The 9,304-nt window shown below is 46.6% G+C and overlaps 1 long non-coding RNA gene across 1 annotated transcript; it reads right to left on the reverse strand.

Moving 5' to 3' along the window:
* Positions 1-316: 316 nt before the first annotated feature.
* LOC134481030 (uncharacterized) lies at positions 317-8,777 on the reverse strand. The gene is made up of 2 exons (XR_010056199.1): positions 8,451-8,777; positions 317-5,035 (listed from the first exon to the last, which is right to left on the reverse strand). It is a non-coding gene; the product is annotated as an uncharacterized LOC134481030 (long non-coding RNA).
* Between the last annotated feature and the right edge of the window lie 527 nt (positions 8,778-9,304).

A 9,304-nucleotide genomic window follows, 5' to 3' on the forward strand; every position in this document is an offset into this window, starting at 1 on the left:
TGTTTGGATCCAGAGCCCCTAGAAGACTTGAGAAATTCAGAGAAAATTCACTAGAGGGCACTAGAACACTGCCATGAGGAAACTAGTCCTGCTGCTCTTGGCTGCTTTTTCTTTTTTCTCCCAGCCCCTGCCCAGCCCACCTTCAGTGAGCAGAAGTACTCATTTAGTACAAAGCTGTAGGGTTCGTGTACAAAGGTCAGGGCATGAGTACTGCCCACTGGTAAGTTAAAGGGGGTGGGAGGGATTGAGAGTCCAAAGAGACAGCCTGAGAGGCTGGCTTTTTTCCTGTTTCCACACATATGTGCATACATGCACGTACAGCATATAAACAATATGTATTTATTGAGTGAATACACTGGTTTTTTGTTATTTTTTTTTCTTAGTTGTGACCCAGTGAGAATCATTTTAAGCGAGGAAAGGCTTATTTTGGCTCTGTCCGAGTAGTGCAGTCTGTGATGGCAGGGAAGGGATGGGAGGGTGAGGGACCTGTTCACATCACATCTGCATTCAGGAAGCACAGAAGCATGTTCAGCTAGCTTTCCCCACCTCCTTTTAAAAAACAATTATTTATTTTATGTATACGAGTACAGTGCAGCTGTCTTCAAACACACACCAGAAGAGGACATCAGATCTCATTACAGATGGTTGTGAGCCACCATGCGGTTGCTGGGAACTGAACTCAGGACCTTTAGAAGAGCAGTCAGTGACCCATCTCTGTAGTCCCCCTCCCATTCCCCCACCCTCGCTTTCCCACTTTTTATTTGGTCTGGGACCTCCGTCCATTTGATGGTGCGACCCACATTTAGGGTAAACGCTTCCTCCTCAGTTGAACCTCTCTCGAAACACCCTTGCAAACTTCGAAACGTATCTCCTAGGTGATTCCAAACCCAATCAAGCTTTCCCAATTAACCAGTACGTGCACACCCCGCGCATGAGCCACATCCCCGACGACTTGTAGAACAGACTTAGAAGAAGGTGGAACCAGTAGCGGCGAGTTTACAACCTGAGAGAACAACCCTCATGGCCCCAGACAATCCACAGAGCATTAGAACCGCTGTAAAAGAGCCCTATTAAAATGCACACGTGTTAACCACATGTTCCCCCGAGGACTCCATGCACTCGTCTATACCCACTGGCACATTAGCAGATTTACTAGGCGCTGAGACCGGAGTCCGGGAGCTTTTGTTAGAGGGTCAGAGGCGAGAGGAATGAGCGTGGTTCTGAGGGAGTGCTGAGATATCCCTGTGTCTGCTCACCACTGCACTGTGGGCTGATTACTGTCCCACCTTCTTAGGGGAGGACAAGAAGCCTCAAGGTGGAAAGGGAATTGGCTGGGCTCAAATGGCAGTAGGCTGAGGAGCTGGAATTCCGAGCCTGCCCTGAGGAAACTTGCTGTTAGGCAGGTATGGAAACAAAGGGCCCTGTAGTCTCAACCCTTGAGAGACAGAGGCAGGAGGGTCACGACAAGTCTAAGGCCAGCCTGCTGAGTTCCAGGCCATCCAGCCGATCCTGACTCGAAACAAAACAACCCTTAAGATAACAACGATAAAAAGTAAAATAAGAAGATGAAAAGGCCTGAGGATCCAGCAGAGAGCAGCTCCATTTTCTCTTTCACTCGTGCTCCATCTGCATTCACAAGAGCTTCGATGCCAGGGCTGCCCTCTCTTAATGTCTCCCAGCAACCCTGTTAGCTGAGTCTAGACCCAGCAGACGCTAGAGCATGGAGGTGTTCAATGGTGAGCAATAATCCCCTGCAGAGGATAAGCTCAGGGGAGTCCCACTGAGACCCACTCCTACCCAGCATGCGAGCCATCTATGGCGGAGACCTGTGCATCAAAAGTAAAACAGGCTGCTAACAAGATGGCTTAGCAGCTGCTGATGTTGACAGATGGCTCGAGCTCAGTCCCCAGGAGCCACACGATAGGAGAAGAAAACTGCCCCAGCAGTTTGCCCTCTGACCTCCACACATACGTCACGGAACATGTATGCCCCCCACCCTTACTAAATAATATAGGAATCCAATCATTAAAACAAAATGAAAGTTTCAAAGAGGCACCAAATGGCCATTTAGCCAAAATTATCCCTTGGGAGATGTGATGAGATCTACCAAGCTGTAAGCTCATCATGTCCATCAGTGGTCCGAGGTAAGCTTAGAATGACAGTTTACCAAACCTAGGCACATCCAAAGTCAGACAAGCTGTGTGAATGTCTCTCCCATCCTTCCAGTATCCTACCCTCAGTTTGTGCTGCTGGCTGGGTGAGCCCCTGTCCAGCCAGCTGGAAGAAGAGAAGGACCTGAGCTTTGCAGCCCTGTGTGTGCTTGCCAAGTGAAAACAGTGTCAGCCTTGCTCAGGGGCAGCCTGGAGAGACCAAGGCAAACTCCCCACTATACACAAAGTGTCAGAGAAGATGGTTAGTCACCTGTGTCTATCAGAAATGCTGGCCTGGAGACTCCTAACTTTGTACCTAGAATGGTTGAGTAAGGAAGACTTTGTACAAGTCAGCAGAGTCTTGTAATATTTTCCTTTTCCTTAAAAAGGCATTATGTTACACCCTTCCCTTCTGAGGTCACCAAGTGTCCCTCACAACTCTGTCACCCCAAACCAGCTCCTTCCCTGCAAAGCCCTCTATGAGTTTAGCCTACAAGGTTTCAAGATGACAAGTCAGCTTTCAGATGGACAGACAGCAGGGCCATGTGATTAAGAGTCTCTTTCTTTTCCTTTAAGAAAAAAAAATATGTTAGGAAAGGACCTGAAGATCTCCACAGCACACCCGGGGAGATTGTTTCACAAACTTTCGTGCTGTCTTGAGAAGCAGGTGTTATCATCCTCATCTCACTGGGGGGTGGCCTCAGAGAATGTAGAGTTAAATTTTGACTCTGGTCACACAGAGTCAAAATGAGTGGCTTAATTGGACACAGTCTTGGCTCCAGTGGGTCTGTGGGAAAGAGCTTTGGTCTTTCTGGAGTTGCTTCCTTCTCAGTGAGAGGAAGTGAGGGAAGAGGAGTTGAGACAGAGTGAAGATCTGTATGCAACTGCCCAGAGGGAGGTCTCCTGGGTGTATAAGTGCATTGTGCCATCAAAGGGATAATTACTCCTCCCTTCTCCCTAGCATGTGTGTGGTAAATCAGCTTTTCTGAGGGGTGGTCTCTCGATCAGGTCCAGTTGGATTGTGGATTAATTGTCAAGGAAGGAGATGGTAGGGTGTATTGTTTTTGTAAGTTTAGGAAGTCATGTTTCCACCTAGAGTCAAAGCTAGAACTCTTGACTAAGAGGAAGGAGTTTTCCTTAAACATTTTTTAGCTAAATGTGCTGTGTGCGTGGCACAGAATGAGCGGAGAAGTCAGGAACATTCTCACCTCCCACCCGGTTGAGGCAGGGTCTCTTTTGTTCCTGCCGCTGAGTAGTTGACTCCAGGTTATCTGGTTCTTGGCTTCGGGATGATTCTTCTGTCTCCACCTCCCCTCTCAGGGAAGGATTGCTGGGCTTACCGATGTCGGCCACACACTGAACTCTGTAGGTTCTCTGGATGGTTTCTGGTGGACACAGTTTTCCAACAACCCACTACCCCAGTCTGAAGTAGCTCTTCTTCAGCAACTCAACAAAGGTCCTCCTATCGCCATATTGTATCTTAAATCCTTTTTAGGAGATTTATTTATTTATGTATTTTATGTCTGAGTACTTTATTTGTACATACACCTGCAGGCCATAAGGGGGCATCAGATCCCATTACAGATGGTTGTGAGCCACCATGTGATTTCTGGGAGCTGATCTCAGAACCTCTGGAGAAGCAGCCAGTGCTTTTAACCTCTGAGCCATCCCTCGACTCCCTGTATCTTAAATCTTAAGGGGGAGCAATGGTGAAGCTTCCCTTTCTAAGGGTACCAGGTAAATGAGAGGTGGGGTCTAACGCTGATGATGGAGTTGTTCTCAGTGACCTCCAGAGCTCCTAATATCTGCCTTACAACCCGACTTTCACACTGGTTCATTTTCTCTCCTATTCCTTTAATTAGGAATTTCTGGATCTTTGAATCACTGCAGAAGTGGAATCCACCACTCTACTCCTAACCAAACAAAGTATCTAAGCTGTAAGTGAGGTTAGTCACATCACATGAGAAATTTTGTTGTGTGTGATTTGTGGTTTATAATGCTGTCCTCGATGCTGGGTGCAGTGGCACATCTCTTCAATCCCCAATTCCACTGGGGAGTTAGAAGCGGGTATGTCAGGACTTTAAGGCCAGGCTGGACTGTATGGGACCCTATTTCAAAAACAAACAAACAACAGACACACAGACACACAGACACACAGACACACACACAAACAGACAGAAAAACAGGCAAACAGACAGACAGCTAACGATAAATGCATTGTTCATTAATCTCCCGAAAACTCATAGCCTCATTTTATAACCAGGACACTCGCAGTAGCTTGCCTTTAGGTCTATGGCAAGGATTAAACAAGAGGAGTACGGTGTCGCTGAGCACAGGGACTGATGTAAGTAATCGTCCAGTCAAGCTGTGATTTCCTAACAGGTCAGTCAAAAGCTGAGTGGTTTTGTCAGCGAGCAGATTAGTCCTTCCGGTGGGTATGGCTTTCACGGCTGCTGATTGTTCCCCTTCCAGAAGCTTTTACACAGACTCTGAGAGCAAGCTTGCCCGCTAAGTAAAAAAAAAAAAAAAAAAAAATGTGATTCCGTTTATAATATTTCTATTTTTGCCCAGTTGTTTTTAGAACCCTCTTTTTCTATCAGTTGAGGAATTGGACCAGATAAGCTGTGATATGCTTTGCCAATTAAAAAAAAAAAAGCATTTTCACGGTTATATAAGACGAGGAAACTGTGTCTGTCTACTCAAGTATCTTTGGGGCTCAAAAATAAACAAAAGCAGATTAACATTTTATAGAGCATAGTTTTTAGACGGAGGGAGCTGAGCCAAACACTTAACCTTCAGCAATGACAGCCTTGTCAATGACGAGGTCGTTTGTATGCGGCGTGCGATTCAGAGGGAAAACATGCCTTCTATCTCATTCAGCTAACCTGGGAAAATGTAGAAAAGAGAAGAAGAGAAAAGAAAAATTAATCCTAAAGAGCCAATACATACTGTGCAGGGGATTTAAGATCTTCGAAGTGCTTATTTATTGTCTGGGGGTGTGTGCTTAAATATTTCAAATGGGGCACAAACCACAGAGCAAAGAAATACACGCATCCAATCTAGATGGGGACCACAGCGCTGAGGTTACTTGGAGGAGTGTGGACAGCACACAGGCAGCCTGGATGATGGCACAGAGCATCCTAGCTACCTCAGCCACCACCATCAGAGAGGCTCTTCTCCCAGCATCTGATTACCTTCCTAGCCTTGTGATCTTGTAACTTCTGAGCTTCCTGAGACCTGAAAAATCTGGTTAGCTTTGAGCCCCTCCTCCTAGCAGGGAGCACTTCCGTTAGAAGGAAACAGCTACATGGCAACAATTTGCAGAGCCCGTGTCATACAGTCCCAATCTCTGACCGTATAAAAATGGCTAAATATGACCTGGCTGACCCAAACACTTAGACGTTATGCACTCTTTGAATGGTGCAGCACTGACTAGTTCCCCAGCTCTGGAACTCAAACCCAGGCTCAGGCATTGTATCAGAAGCAATTCAACTTCTCTCTGCCCTAGTTTCCTCACTGGGAAACTGGATAAATTATATATCTTAAGGAAGGACTGCGTGTAGGGGCCGGAGATATGGTTCGGCAGATAAGAGCACTTGACTGCTTTTCCACAGGACCCAGGTTCAATCCCCAGCAACCACATGGTGGCTCACAACCATCTGTGATGAGTTTTGATGCCCTCTTCTGGCATGCAGATGTAGATAAAACACTAATAGATAAAATGAATAAATACATCTTAAAAAAAAAAAAGAACCAAGTGTAATGATAGATATTTGAAAGAGCCATAGAGAAACTATTCTGTCTCTAACTTTTGTTGTAGTTATCATTTGAGGCAAGGTTTTGGTGGCTGTGTGTGTGTGTGTGTGTGTGTGTGTGTGTGTGTGTGTGTGTGTGTGTGTGCCTGGCTGTCCTAGAACTTGCTATGTAGATCAGGCTGGCTGAGACCTGGCTGCCTCTGTGTGGTGGTTTTGGCAGAGGCATTACGTGCAGGAAAGGCAAATTCATAACCAGAATAAGAATCTATTCCAGTAAGAACAAAGCAAAGTGGTCCAATGTGGTCACCTAGGGTGCTGGCTGGCCTCCTCGAAGAATGGAGCCATATCTGGGGCTCAGCGTTGGTCTCTGCTGTTGGCAGATCTGGCATCCAGCAGCAGCAAACTTTGTTCTCTTGGGCTGGTTCCAATCCTTCTTAGCTCTCCTCTACAGATATCCCAGGGTTCTAGTACCTCAAATATCTTGGGGCCTCCAAGGCAACTTTAACTTTATAGCCTGTTGTTACAATGTCTGGGATCCATAGACGATCTTCCAGGGTCCTCCAAAGGACCTGGGTCAGTTTTTAAGCTCTTCCCCATGTTGAACTCTAGGCTCTGGTTGATTCCACTCCCTGGTGCTGCCGTTCTTGGTGTCTCTACAGAGGGAAGAGCTTGTATCTCCAACATTCTGGAGTCTTTTGCTACAACCAGTCTTCACCAAAAAACTCTCACAGGCTCTCGTCATGAGACAAATCTCGACTTCATTGCATGACCCCTTCAGTCCTGGGCATCAAGTGCAATTGAGGATGCACCTTCACCAATGGTCTTCCTCGACCTCTCACAGTGCCAAGCCTCAGCTGCTCTCTATGACCCCTTCATGCCTTCAAAACCAGTACCACCTGGGTGACTCTTACACATTCCCAAGTCCAGCTGCAGCAAAAGGTACAACCTTGGCTATCTCTGGGACACAGCTTCTTTGTGCTCCCAATAAGCACTTCCCAGAAGATTTCACCTCAGCAATGCTGGGCTCCTCTTAATCACTGCTAATTTCTTAGCTCTAGCTAACCAGCATCAATTGTCCCAGAAGTTCCTTCTATTCTTGACTCTAAGGTCAGAGCTAATGGCCAAAGCTGAAGAGTTCTGCCACTTGTTAGAGCTGGAACATGTTCCCCTTGTTCTACTACATTATCACCAGATTTCTGTTTTCTACTTCCTTCACTTCCTGGAACTTGATTTCTAGAGTGACCTTGAACCCAGAGACTTGCATGGCTCTGCCTCCTGAATGGGGGGGGGGCAAAGAGGTGGGGTAGGGGGGTTGGGGGGTGGTAAAGGCCTTACTCTAGTGGGTTGGCATAATGCTGCTTGTATTCTAAAACTAAATTGGGGCCCCCAGGGCTGGTTACCCCAGAGACAGAGAGTCCCTTCACTATAAGACACTGAGTAACTCTGCTCCAAGTTATTTATAGTAGGTAAATGATGCCTGGGCAGCAGAAACATAGGTGGAGTTTGGGTTTCATGAGCTTGGGGTACAGGAGGACCAAAAGGTAGAAGGACATGCAGGAGAGGAGGAAGGAGAAGCTGCCATGGGTTAAGGGTCAAGAAAGCGTGGCCCTGAGGGCTGCCCAACTAGAGTTAAGAGCAGCCCAGATGGGGGTTGGGGATTTAGCTCAGTGGTAGAGCGCTTGCCTAGCAAGCGCAAGGCCCTGGGTTCGGTCCCCAGCTCTGAATTAAAAAAAAAAAAAAAAGAGCAGCCCAGATGGAGCGTAGAAGGAGTAAGTAATAGCTCCGGGTTATCGATAGGAAAGCAGACTCTACAGCATGGAGGGGAGGCAGCTGCCCAGCTATTGTGCTGTTTAGGGCTCATTGTAAATGTAAAGGCGTGAGTGTGTCTCTCATCCAGGAACTCAGTAACCAAAGGCAGGGTATTAGCCCTGACTGGTATTTTAAATATTGTCCATATCACAGCAGTGCACCACCATGCTTGGATTTAAGCCTTTCTTTACCTGGGACTTGCTCTGTACCGGGACTAGCTTTGAACTCAAGAGATCTCCTTGCCTCTGTCTCCTGGGATGAAAGGCATGGGGTCTCCTGGGACGCCTGGGCCTAAGCTTTTCATGGCCACTATGCCTCAACATCCTATGTCTTCCAGCCCCAAGATCTGGATCAAGGTGTGTCCTCCATTTTCTGGATTGTAGTTAATTTCGTATTAAAAGTCCAAATAAAAGCAATAACCAGATGGTAACAGCGCTCAGATATAACTATTCCTCGATCAACAGCAAACTCAAACAATAAGCTTAGCTGGGTGGGATCTTGCCAGTGACCCAAGATCACCGCTCCCTCAATCTGTTCATCTGCTTGAATATAGGGTTCAGCTCCATTCTGACTCCTGGTCCCCTTTAATATTTGAATTATGGATTTTGTATTTTTTCCTTTCAGAACTTGTGAAGCTTTATCAAAGCACTCTTCATGAGACTAAGCCACAGAGCAAAGTCTGTGCTGGGCTTTTTTGAGATTTATTTTTCAATGCAATTAATATAAATCTCTTTACCTTAGCCTCAGGTGGACTCTTCCGACAAGGGCAGAAAGCAGCCACATTCTTCACCAAAGATACCACGACAGTCTCTAGGCCACATACTAAAGTTCTTCTCCACTGAAACCCCTTGGGCCAGGTCTGCACAGTTCAAATCACCCTCAGCCACAAAGTCTTCCATACCCCTGCTAGGACAGCCCATTAAGCCCCACTTCAAACATTCCACTGCTTTCCAAAGTCCCAAAGTCCACATTCCTCCAAACAAAAGCAAGGTCAGGCCTATCACAGCAATACTCTACTCCTGGTTCCAACTTCTGTCTCGGTTAGGGTCTCTGTTGCTATGAAGATACATCATGACCAAAGAAACTCTTATACAGGACAACATTAATTGGGGATAACTTACGGGGTCAGAGGTTCAGTCCATCATCATCAAGGCAGAAAGCATGACAGCCTCCAGGCAGGCATGGCACTGGAGTTGGAGCTGAGAGTTCTACATCTTGTTCTGAAGGGAACCAGGAGAAGATTGTCTTCCAGGCAGCTGAGGAGGGTCTCAAAGCCCATCCCCACAGTGACACACTTCCTCTGACAAAACCATACCACCCTGCCTCCCACATGCTGGGATTAAAGTCATGTTCCAACCCTGCATAGCTGCTCTCTATCTAAACTTTAAATAAACTTTGAAGATGCTGGAGTTTGGAATAGATGGCTCAGTAGTTAAGAATTATTGCTGCTTTTGCAGAGGACTCAGGACCCACGTTAGGTGGCTCATAACCACCTGTAATTCCAGATCCAGGGGATCCAGCGCCCTCTTCTGGACCCAGGTGCCCATAACAGAAAATAAAACAAATCTGTAAAAATTATTTTGAAATTGC

This window comes from Rattus norvegicus, chromosome 11, assembly GCF_036323735.1.
Source record: "Rattus norvegicus strain BN/NHsdMcwi chromosome 11, GRCr8, whole genome shotgun sequence".
Taxonomy (NCBI): Eukaryota; Metazoa; Chordata; class Mammalia; order Rodentia; family Muridae; genus Rattus; species Rattus norvegicus.